Below are 12,030 nucleotides of genomic sequence, written 5' to 3' on the forward strand. Positions count from 1 at the left end.
GCGGCTCCGCCCGCCCCCTCGCCCGGCCCCTCCCCGGCGCCCGGCGGAGGAGCCGCCGTTTCCGGAGTACACAGAGCGGGGCTGGCCGCGCGGCGGGGGCTGTTGCGGGCAGGTGAGTGAGCGCTGCCGCCGCCGAGCCCCTGCTCCCGCCGGCCGGCCTTCCCCCAGCTCCGCCGCGACGGCTGTCCCCGGCCGCTGCCCGCCCGCGGGCGGGCGGGCGGGCGGCGGCAGCAGCAGCAGCAGCAGCAGCAGCCCCGCAGCCCGGCCGGCGGGGCCCTGGCGGTGCGAGGCACCGGGCTGGCATGGACGGCATTACCGCCGCTCCTCCCTCCCCGGGCGCTGAGGGGGCCGGGGCGCGGAGCAGGGCGGCCGGCGCCCTGCGGCCGCTCGGGGGAGCCCCCTGGGCCGCGGCGGGGGGGCGCCGGCGAGGACTGGGGCTGAGAGGAGCCGCCGGCGGCGCCTGCGGGGAGCCCCGGCCGGGAGGAGGGCGGCGGCGGTGCCCCGGGGCGCGGCTCGGGGGTTGTCGCCGCGCTCCCGCGGCGGGGCCGGCCCTGTAGCGGCGGGGGCAGCCTCGGCACGGCGCGGGCGCTCAGCTCGGGGCGGTGGCGAGGCTGCAGCCGCCCCCCCCTCACCTTCCCGCCGCCGTGACCCGTGTGCGGGCAGCGCGGCGCGGGCTGGGACTGCGCCTGCGGGAATTCCTGCGCACCTTCCTGCTAAATGGTGACCCGCGGCCGCCCGGGGCGCCAGCCTGCCCCGGCCCGGCAGCCAGACCCCGCCGCGGGGGCCTCGCCTCAGGGCGGCGCGGCGCTGCCCGGGCCCGGCCGGCTCCCGGCGGTGAGGCGGCCCCGTTGGCTGTGCGAGCCTCCCCCGGGCGGTGCCGGCGGGCCTTGCCCCTCGGTGGGGGTTGTGGCGTTGGCCTCCCGAGAGCACGCCTCGTCACGGTGCCCCCGGGGGGGTTTTCTTCACGGCCCCCGGCCCGGAGGCCTGCGGGCAGGAGCGCCTCTGCCTGGGCGGCCACTGCAGTGGGCTGTGTTTGTACGGGTTTTTCACCTGATGGTAACTGGAAGTGCTGTTTGTTGTTATCCAGCCTTATGCTTCGTGTGTTGTGTGCATATGGTAACTGTGAGCAGAAGAGGGTAACTCATTTGGGGGCGTAGCTTAAAACTTTACTGATATACATTTGCTTCTCACTGCTTGAGGGGTTGTATCCTCTGAACGGAGAGGAAATGGTGCAGGTACATATTTGTCAGGTGCATGTTGGCTTAGAAATTTTGAAGAAGTTGAAAGATCTTTGTTTGTTTTACCTGATATAAATCGGCCATTATTATCATCATTATTGGTTTTATAGAAGAACAGATGTCTAGGTGTCTTGAAGAGCAGTGTATGTCAGTCGTGTGTAGCTGCAGTAAACTTGCCTTTCAGAGTCCGTCAGCCTGTGGCTCCGGAGGCACACGCAGCTGGCAAAAGGTTGAGGCTTGGTTCCCAAAATGTCACTGCATCTTGTAACTGCCGGTGTGGCTGTTGGATAATCTCAAATCTAGAGGTTGGAGAAAAGGTCACTGTGGGTTTCAAGGCTATTGTTGCTTGCTGTTTCTGTTTTCTCACCCCAGTGCCATCTTGCAGAAGGGCAGCGGTGCTCTTGAGGAACTGTTGTTGTCTTCTGTGGGCGACGTGTGGCTGGAGCTCCCTTGGTACGCTCCCTGTCCCTCACCTCTCTGAGGTATGTGTCGTGTAGCTCCCAGCCACATGAAGGTTTTGGTATGCGGCTCATGGGATCAGGAGTGTTGGCCGATCTTGGTATGTGTACAGGTGCTATTTGAGTATGGGTGTCAACATGATTTTGCACTTGGCTGGAGTCTTCTGCTAGGCAACATTTCTACAGAAGATAAGCTGGACCCTTGTTCTATAAAGAATTGCTATTTTTCCAAGTTCAAGACTTGCACAAGGTTTTATTTTCTTTCCTGTATTTTCTGCTCTGTACTTTCCCTCCTAGAAGGAAGGACTTTCTAATTATTTAATCTATGGTTATTCACAAGGTGTGTTTCCAGTCAACATATGTGTTTCTGGTGCTTCATGGAACGTTCGGGGTGTGAGGAACCAGGCTGGAAGCAGCATGGAGTCACTACTTCGCATGCGTCTTGTGTTGCTTCCTAGGCCAGCGTAAGGCATAAAGCCTTCGGTCAGCCTTTCTCATTCTGAATCAGGAGTTACGTGGGGGTGTTAGGAAGCTAGAAATAATGCATACAGGGAATGTTTTTCTAGTCGAAAGTATCTTCTGAGACTGTGAAATTTGATTAACGTGTAAATAATCCTTCATACAAAGTAATAGGAAAATATCTGTTACAAATCCTTAAAAGAGAAGTCTAGCTTTCTTCCATTTCCTAGGCATCAACTTGGTTTTGATGATTGAAATCTTTCTGCACTTGAATCTTATTTTTCTGTGGGGTTTTTTTCCTGCTGTCTTCAGCCTGAGAGCTTTTTTCCCTACATCTTCCCACTGTTTTTTTACTTTTCAACACCTCTTCTTCCTCAGCGTACAAATGGTGGCTAGTTTTTCTTTGCGGGAGAACAACTGTATTTTTGCTGTCCTATAAGGTGTAAGTAAGCTTCCCTTTATATCCTGAATCGACTGTAGTTTTAAATGCTGTCACTTTGTCTCTCATTACTCCGAACAGGATTGTGTCGAGAGAAATTGTGCTGCTGCTTTTGTTTATATAGTAGTACTGTAATAGGAAAAGACTTTTTCTTCATACAATGAATGCTGGTACACCAGAAATCCTGCTAATGATAGTGATTAATGGGTGCTGCTCAAAATAGCAGCTGATATGACTAATTGTGCCCTATGAAAAGAGCTTTTTTATTCCCAGTAGTCTCAAGGTGTTTCTACAGTTTTAGAGAAATGCCTGATCTGTGCAGACAGATAAATGCACAGTGAAATGCAGAACTTGCAGTGAAGTATGGCAATTCTTTAAGAGCTTGCTGCTGCACTGCAAAACCACTTGGGGCTGAAAATGAAGAATATCTTCTTGTGGTTACTGTAGGTAGATAGAATATTATTACTGGAATTGGAGGTTAGCCAGAGCAACACCCTACATGTTGCAAACAATGCCAGGGTATTGTTAGTAGCTATAGAAGGGGTTTTATATCATACATGAAAGATGACATTTCCAGCAGCATGGGTAACCTCATCACAAAACATTGTGCTGGGGCTGGCTCAGAGGGCAACTGGCTCTGCTGGGCTTGACAGAATCTACATTATAATCGCACCGATCCTCCTAGAGCTTGGTGCTACGTCTGGATTAGTGTTTCTTAACCTTCATTGGCCTTTGGGTAACAAAAATTTATTAGTAACATGCTGCAGGCGGTCTTGTGCTCTCCCGGCAATATCGTGTTCTGGGTTCTGTTTAGGTTTTGTTTGTATTGTGGCTGAAAGCAATGCTGGAAGCTTATATGGGGACTGCAGATCTAAACCACAGAAGGTGCTTTTTCTCTAAAATCTGAAGTTCTGCCTGGTAGGATAAAAAAATATTTTGAAAGTTAGGTAGAATTTGTTAAACATGGGTTCCAAACTCACTGAGAAGAAGCTAGTAGTAGTTACGTTTTGTGCCTCTGGCTTTGCGTGTGTTTCTTCTCTTCTGCTATTTGTGTACCTCAAGATAATTTTATGGGAGGTGGGGTGCCATGAAACATTCATCCCTTCTGCCCCTGAAGAAACTGTTTGGGGGGGGGGGGGGGTCTGTGGGGCAGCAGGAGGCATTCATTTCATAAATACTACTTTGCAGGTTAATTGCTGATTTGGTCTGATATGATCCCGGTCTTCTAGGGTTCTGTAAATAAACCATTTTGGTCCAGTCCTTGAATTTTGTCGAAACAGTAATTAAAAAAGGAAAAAAAAATTCTATAAAACTTCAAAAAGATGATGTTGGTGTTAATGAGGTGTGTTTCACTTTGAAGTGCTCTAATGTGACAAGACAAATTATTTTGAGAGCTGTGGTCTTGAAATATAAATCTTGTCTTACTCTGCTGTAATTGATGAAGATCAGTGTGTTGATTACTTAAGATAAACTTGGGGCAACTGATCTGTGATTCCGTTAAGGTCATAAACCTTGCATGAGGCAAACTGAGTTCCAGGGACCCAAGTTGGAGCAGCCTTGGAGTGCAGGGGAAGGAGAAGGGGATGTGTGGGCAACAGCAGGACAGAGAGTCTAAAACTGCTGGTTACGATTTGAAAGGGGGAATGCAAAGTTCTTCAGGTATGGCTGGGGGGAATCCTGAGCTATCTGTGAGTGAAGATCAGTACGGATGTGATGGAGGCTCTGTGAGACTTTCAGGCGTGTTCAAGAGCCTTTGTAGCATGTCAGACGTTTTTCCAGCTGTGGTATCGCATACCATCGGTGATACAGTGGTTTCAATCTAATGATAACATACAACAGCTTATCAGAGCAAGCACCTATTACAACTTTTTGTTAAAACAATTCAAGTTTGAAGTGGGATATTCTAGAGCTTTGCTTTGAAGAACTGTTTTCATGAAGGAAATAAATATCCTCTCTGAAAGCCCTCATAGGAGAACATGGTAGCACTAGTAGATAGAATTTTTGCTATATTAGCTAAAAAACAGAACAAAAACTTTAAACAGTTTTTGCTGTAAAGTAGCTATCAGTGTATTTTAAAATATAGTTTTACCTTCTGTGTTTTTCCTGTTAGGGTCACATCAGAGAAAATAATTCCTTAGGAAACATCTTTACAATACCTCCCTAAATTGCGAGCAATTGCTGCTTATGTTTTTAGTAAAATTTTCTCCTTGAAATGACTGATGCATATTTTCTGGTTTAGGTTAGCTAGATTTTCGTTGTCTTGCAACACAGCTGTATTCCTTCTTTGTGGTCTTTCGTTTCTTGCTTTTCTAACAGTTTTTCTGCTTTTTCAAGTGGTTAGGGTTTTTTGGTCAATGTGACTCTGTTTTGTTTTGTTTTATCTAGTCATGTTTCAGTGGAGTACTTGTTAGATGCTAATGTTTTCTGGTAAGTATTTCTGTACAATAGTATTGCAAAAGACTGATTATTTGGAAAATTTCAACAGGAAGATCCCTCCACCACCTTGTCAGCTCCCTCTTCTCAGGTTTGGATATTTTTTTTTTTTTGTTCTTTCCTGACCCTACGTGTGTGTTGGTTAGAAAGTTACAAGGGAACATGTCACCTAGTTGTTTTACTAACAGTCTTTTTGAGTGTGATTTTTTTTTTTTGTTTAGTTGTATGCTCAAAGTTGACATTTCAATGATACTGTCCAATTATAGAAAATTCCTCAAAGGCTCTGTGCAGTGTACTCTGCAGTCTGAAAATGGAACAAAACTCCTCAACTTAAACAGTTTCTGAATGTAAGGGAAAATTTGTTTCCCTTGGTAGAAATAATAATATTTAATTTTGATTCTTTAATACTTTATTCTAACATACTGCATTTTTGGGAACTTTAAAACAGTGTGTGGAATGTGTTGTAGAGGAGAGGGTAGGAGAAGAGTAGGAGGAAAGGACTGTGATGGACCTCCACAGGCGTCCCTAGTGTGATTCATACATGTGAGAGTTGTCTAACAATGAAATATATCTTTAATCCTGTCAGTAACTGAGTGTTTTTAGTTTCCCAAGTAGATTACTTCACTGTGATAACTTATGTTTGTGAGTTTCTGGATGATATTGGGAATTCCTCTGGATTTACTGGGGTAAAATTAGATCCTTTAAAGCACGTCCACATGGTCTATCTGATACCAGAATATTCAGAGCAATGTTTCTAGGTTTTTTTGTTGTTGTTGTTTATGAAAGTTGAACTTCCTGCCTTCTGTACAGATTACAGAACTTGGCTGATTGTGCCGTAGAAGAGCAGTTTGAGTCTATGCACAAGAGCTTCCCTGGAGAAACATAAAGCACCTGAGTGCCTACAACTCACATTCCAGAAAAATCTGGAGATCTTTTAAGTGTTTTTTCCTAAGACTCTAAGTACAAGGTAATATTTTTTAAAGTTCCTTAAAAATACTTGAAGCTAGTAGTCTCATCCTGAGGAAGCTAGACATTCTTTTTATGTGGCCTAGCTGAATAGAAGTGCTGAAAACCAGTGAAAGCTGCAGTGACTAGAGAGGACAGACGCAGAAACACTCTTCTTGCTGTTGAAAGACTTCCCTTGTGTCTGCATCCTCACAAGTAAAAGACTTGAGTATCACAGGGGAAAGATCACTTTGGGTAAATGTAATTCTGTGCCAGACTCCAAAAGATTTGGGGAACGTAATCTCTTTCTGTTGAGTATTTCAAAATCTTTCTCAGAATGCTTCTTGCAAGTCTTGCACCAGATGGTATTTTGTAGAAGGACGAGGAATACAAGGAGGAAAAGGCTACCTAAAAAATTAATTATTGTAGTTCTACATGTTCTTCTGCATGCGTCTTGCAGGGTAACTTCAGTGTAGGATGAGTTCATCATCTCCAAATGCTCAGAAGAAACCATGTTTGTCAAATGAAGGTAAAAATGAATGCAAGTTTTCATCATTTGTTCAAGGCACCTGTGTTCAGTAAACGATGAAAAGATCCTGAGGATAGGAAACTTTTTTGGCAGGAGGGAAGAGGAGTAATATTGCCTGCTGTTGAATAGTTTGCAGTTCTTTGTCCAAGCAGGAATTGAAGGCCAGATGGTATAGAATAGTGTTAACTAAAAATGTGCAAATATGTTGTTACAGAATCCAGGTTCATCAGTGCATGTTTCGTAGCTCCAGAATAAACTTTATTTAGCCTCTTACCAAAGACATAGTAAGATATTTGTGGTTTTTTGGCTAAGAAAAACAGTTTGTAAGTATTTAAATAATGAGATATACCCTTTTTCCTACATGAGATGCATGTTTACAAGCAGATGATGTAATCAAGGACTTTACTATGGTGCTGGAAAATAGGTCTACTGCTAAATATGGATGTATCATGTAGAAAAGCTAAAACCTTTATTAAATATAAAGCAGAAGAGAATGAAAAAAATAGTGTAAGATTGGTAGTGATCAGAATTTTGTTTTACTGAGTTCAGTTCTGAGTAGTGCAAATGAAATCGAGACTGCCAGGTTGCCACTGTCAGTAGGAAAGCAGAAGTTTGAGTGGATACTTGTGCATTCTTCATCTACAGAGAGCAAACTGGATGTACTTTACTAACTCATAATGGAGTACAAATAAACTGTATTTCTACTAGTGTAGATACAGTAGTTAAGATATGAGCAAGGTTTTGGTAGTATTACAATTTGCACTTCTGTTTCAGCTCTTTTTGAAGACAAGTTGCTGAGGTTTTTGTATAGAAGAGCAGGATAGGTTAACTAAAAATTAAATTTCCTAAATTAATGCAAGTGTAAGTGGACTTTTAATTCTGTAGCTTATTTTTCTTAAGAGGCTTCTATGCTGATGAAAACTGCGTGGGGTGCTGGAAGGAAATGCCAGTTGTTGGAACAAAACCCTGAAAAAAAAAAGCACATATATTGTTACTGAGAATATGCTTGTTTCTGTATTAAAATGTTGGAAGAGTCCTTGCTCAAAGAACTTCCAGTCTTTCTGTCTGTCATGTGTTGCTTTCAGAAGAGAATGAAAACATTTTCTCTCAAGCAATCCTATTAGATCTTATAATAAACTTCTTTGTCTAAACATTGCAATAATTTCCAGGGCAACAGATTGTGATGTCACATTCAGCACTTTGACCTCATTTCAGGTCCAGAGAGGAGTGAGTATTGTAAAGTTTTAGACCAGTTACAAAATAACTTTGGTAATTAGCAAACTTTACATAAAATTTGTCCATGAATTTAACATGGACTTGTTCACAGGTTCTTCTTAGCAAAGGTATTCTACAGATCCAAGTTATCAACCCCAGTTTAAATGTTATTCTTCATATAATATTTGTTTTAAAAACTGAAATGGTAATTTGGGTCATGGGACAGCATATGGTCTAGTTTGGTAGTCTTTGGTCAAGTGCACTTACTGCTTTATCTGTGTGGAAAAGTGGTACATCTGACCTGTGCTATTTTGAAATTAATCTATTGCTTGGTTTTGTGGTTAGAAAAGATTCTCGTCTGGTTAAGTGAAATCTATTGCTCTGCAGATGTTGCTGGACATGAAATCTGTTGAAAACCACTAATGATACATTTTTTGTTTTTATATAGGAATGTTACATTTTTGTGGTGATGTGTTGGTATGATAGAGTATATCTGTAGTTGACACACAAGATTTAGGGAGATGTTTTCTGGGAAAAGTGCGTTTTCTTCCTTTGAAGACACAGCAGGGAAAGAGGTGTTTTTCTTTTTTCCATTTTAGTTTCTGGAACAGTTGCATTTCAGGAGGTTTGATTAGGATTATCTGATACAGTCAGACAAATGAATAACAGACCGTGACTTGCCTCTTAATTATGTTTCCCCCTGAACATGTGTTAAAAGATTCTAGCTCTTCTCTAATTCTGACTTCTCTTTTCATATCACGGTGACCATGAGGGCTGCAGAGGTCCCTTTCAAATCATAGTTTGTGTCTTTCAAGCATCAGGAGGTATTTTTATCACTGAATCTCTAATGCTATTTAAGTTGTCGCTGGTCAGATGTCAGTGTTACTACTCCAAAACCTTTCATGGTGTCTTTGATTCTGGATCCTTTTCTGAAGAGCATGCTTTAATTAGACATGCCGTTGGACTGAATACTGGGTGTGTGAATTGCTGTGGCTTACAGATACCAGACTTCATGGTTGACTAGCTTCTCTGACTTTAAAGGTACAATATATTAAGTATGATTTGTTCTTAAACAACTGCATCATTTGTTGATTGTGAAATACACTGACATTTGCGCCTTTTGTGACAATTTAGTGTGTTTCTAAACTAAACCTCTCAAGTCAGTTTCTGAGGAAATACCTATAGATCAGCATGTTGCTGTTGGTCTCTTCAGAATCCACCTTACCCTCTTATTAATTGTTCTGTGTTTTAATGTGTACTTCTACATCCCTTGCACTTTGGGGGATTTTTGATGGAAAATGTCTGTCTAGACTCTGCCTTCTCTTGTGTTTCAACACATTTTGCTATATTTGTTTTACTTGAAAGGCCTTCGTGGCCCTCAACTTTGTGTCTTGTGATAGATGGAGAAGACTACTGCTAATATGACTGATAAATTTTGACTCGACATAAACTCGTGGTTTTCTTATTTTTCCTGAGACATTCACATTTTTATGGGCTTTTTCAGCTTCACAGTGCAGCCAGGAGATGCTTTTCTCTGTCTGACACAGTATGTTGTTACTGATATTTTAAGTTGCATCCTGAAACAGGAGAAAATTATGTATTTCTGTCAGTGACTTTCTGCTAAAAAGTTGTATCTGTATTTTGTGCTGAAATTGTTTTAGTACAGATGAGGCAGTTTCTTTTCAAAAGCTCTTGTGGTTTCAGGGAAGTACTATATTGTGTGTTCCTTGCATATGCTATTTGATATATTCTATTCTGGAGCATGAGTTGCTCATCTCTGCACTGTTGTTTGTTTCCAACTGCACATTAAATCATATATCAAGAAAAACAAGGGTAAGTATGAAATTTCTACACTACATAATTATGCTCCTTTTGCTTTTAACTTCAGGTTTTGTAAGTGATACTTTCCTATCTACGCTTGTAATTACGAGGACTGTATGCTGTATTTTGATCCAGTTGTTCAGTGTATTGAGGAATAAATTATAATATAAATGCAGAGCATCTTGCATGCTATGCCTATGCTAAATATTTTTCTCTAAAATGATTCCTCATGTGAGCAAAGTTAAACTGGTGTAGCTTGGAACAATAGAGCAAATACGCAGCTAGATATGTGAATATTGATTATAGTGCTTGGCAGCATGTGAAAAACCCGATTGTGCCTCAAAGCACTGTTGACTTAGTGGACTTCTTATCCCTTATTTAGCTGTCTGTAAAGGTTTGTGTTCTGGGTTGTGTTTTTTTCTACTACTTTTATATCACGTCATTGACTTAAGACTTAGAGTTTGTTGGCTTTCACTTACCTTACGCTGTCACAGGCAGATAGCATTTTGGCCAAAGGATGGTGGTGTGAGGGACAGTACTCCGTCTGAAGACTCACTTAATATATTCTGAAAAAAAACAGGGAACAGTAATTCTAGTTGTAGAATACCCCTCAGGGAGAGGGAGCATTTGACAAGTTGACTTATATTTACCACTGTCTGTCCTCAAATGCAGGATACCCTTGTCTTGGAACTGTTGTGTATTCCAGCACTGCTGAGACCTTCTATATCTTTTAAATAACAAACAGCATTGTAGGCAGTAATACTTTGAAACTGATGCTTTGTAGTTGATGTGAAGGGAAGAATTGTTTTTTGTTTTCACTGGTGAAATTATTTTTTTTCTGAAAACTGCTACTTACTTTCTAGCATATGGAAGATATTGCCTCAGCTTGGACTGGTGGTAAGCTGTAGGTTGTGTGGCAGGTACTTGTGGTTTACTTGCACTTACATTGGAATGCTTCTCCTTCTACTTTCTTCTTTTCTTGTTTGTTTTCTTTTCTCTGTTCAAAGGTTTTGGTTTCTTGTTAAATACCTTCATATTGAAGACTATGGTAAGAAACATAGCAAAGCTACTACTCATAAACTCAATGAGTAATCATCAGTATTATTCAATGTAATCTTTTAAAATTAACACATAATTAGGTAAAACACTTTCCATTCAGTTGTGAATAATAAGCTTAAATCTGACACAAATGAGGGATAGATACCCAAATTTTTACAGCATTGGCATGTGGTAAAAACCTATATGCAGCAAGGCTTTTTCATTGATATTTTTTCTTGAGTAGTTATCTTCTAGGAACTTACTGGTATAGATTGTTTAGTACAGTACTGAAATTGCTTTTATTAGTAGTGAAGTAGTACCACTTCTGACCGCTAAAAATGTACTGTCTTGTCCACAATACGGACAAAGAAGCATCTATGTAAATGAGGTCTATGTGTTTCAACCTCAGAGGCAAAGAAATGCCAGCATAATCACCTGAAAGATATGAAAAGCAGTCCATGAAAGAATTTTCTATTCCAGGCAGAGAATAATACTTTAGCTGTAAGAGGAGATGAGACTCCATTTTGCAAGGGGCTGTACTGTTTAAAATTATTTGCTGATATGCATACAGCAACTCGGGCAGCAGAATGCCTTACTAATAGCATTTGAGAGCCCTAAAACGTAGCTTAATCTCCATTTTGAATGTCCTCCTATTGATACACTGTAAAGAAAAGCATCAGTTTCATTGTCAAGCCCACAATCATCTAATTTGTTACGCTGCTGAATCCAGTCACTCTCTTTTTCTCCCTGTGATTATTTTTTCCTGCTTTTACTGTTTTTTTTTTCCTGCTTTACTCTTTAAGTCACATTTTAAACTCTCCTGTTTGTATGTATTGCACAGTGAGGATTGGAATGTTAGCTGAAGGATGGGGAGAGAAATCTGCCGTGCTGAAAATGCGAAAGATTTCCTGTTGTTCTAAAGTCAGTTTGGTATGAGTGTTAGTGTCTGTGCAGCTGAAGCACTGCTTAAACTCTTCTGCTGCTCAGCAATACGTGAGTAGTCGTGGAGGATAAGAATCCCTTGATGTACCAAATAATATGCTGATTGTGGTTAATCCCAGTTCTGACTGCAGTACACACTGTTCCCAATAAAATAATAAATGCAAGAAGTGGCATGGTCTGCTCCAGCTGCATAGTGTTACTGGACACTTTGAAGGAAGGTAGTTATTTCTAGAATGGAGATTTTGAGAAAATGGCTCATTGAAATTCAAATCCCTTAATAAAGGAGAACATGCATCATATAATATGCACGTAACGGGTATTGTTAGGTGTATGCAGGAAATATATCTTTTGTGTTGTGGGTGAAAACAAGTAGTGTTACCTCAGCGTGCAGTAAGGATACATGTCTGATACTGTGTTTTTTTTTAAGCTTGCTGGAATGTATCTAAAAGTAGGAAAAATAAATTGAAAATAGAACCAATGCTTTTGAATTGAAAGCAAGAAAGATAGATGTAT

General features: G+C 41.8%; 1 protein-coding gene across 3 annotated transcripts in view; it reads left to right on the forward strand.

The window, feature by feature from the left end:
* Positions 1-94: 94 nt before the first annotated feature.
* The window catches only part of GARRE1 (granule associated Rac and RHOG effector 1), a 61,209-nt gene continuing 49,273 nt past the window's right edge, over positions 95-12,030 (forward strand). The window contains exon 1 of one of the 3 annotated variants that reach the window (XM_086757808.1): positions 95-112. The gene's annotated coding sequence lies outside the window, so the exon portion shown is untranslated. Of the gene's footprint in view, positions 113-1,627; positions 1,721-5,973; positions 5,995-12,030 lie in introns of those variants that run through there. The other 2 variants (XM_086757807.1, XM_086757805.1) reach the window with 2 other exon arrangements.

Source organism: Chlamydotis macqueenii, chromosome 13, assembly GCF_036417535.1.
Source record: "Chlamydotis macqueenii isolate bChlMac1 chromosome 13, bChlMac1.mat, whole genome shotgun sequence".
NCBI lineage: Eukaryota > Metazoa > Chordata > Aves > Otidiformes > Otididae > Chlamydotis > Chlamydotis macqueenii.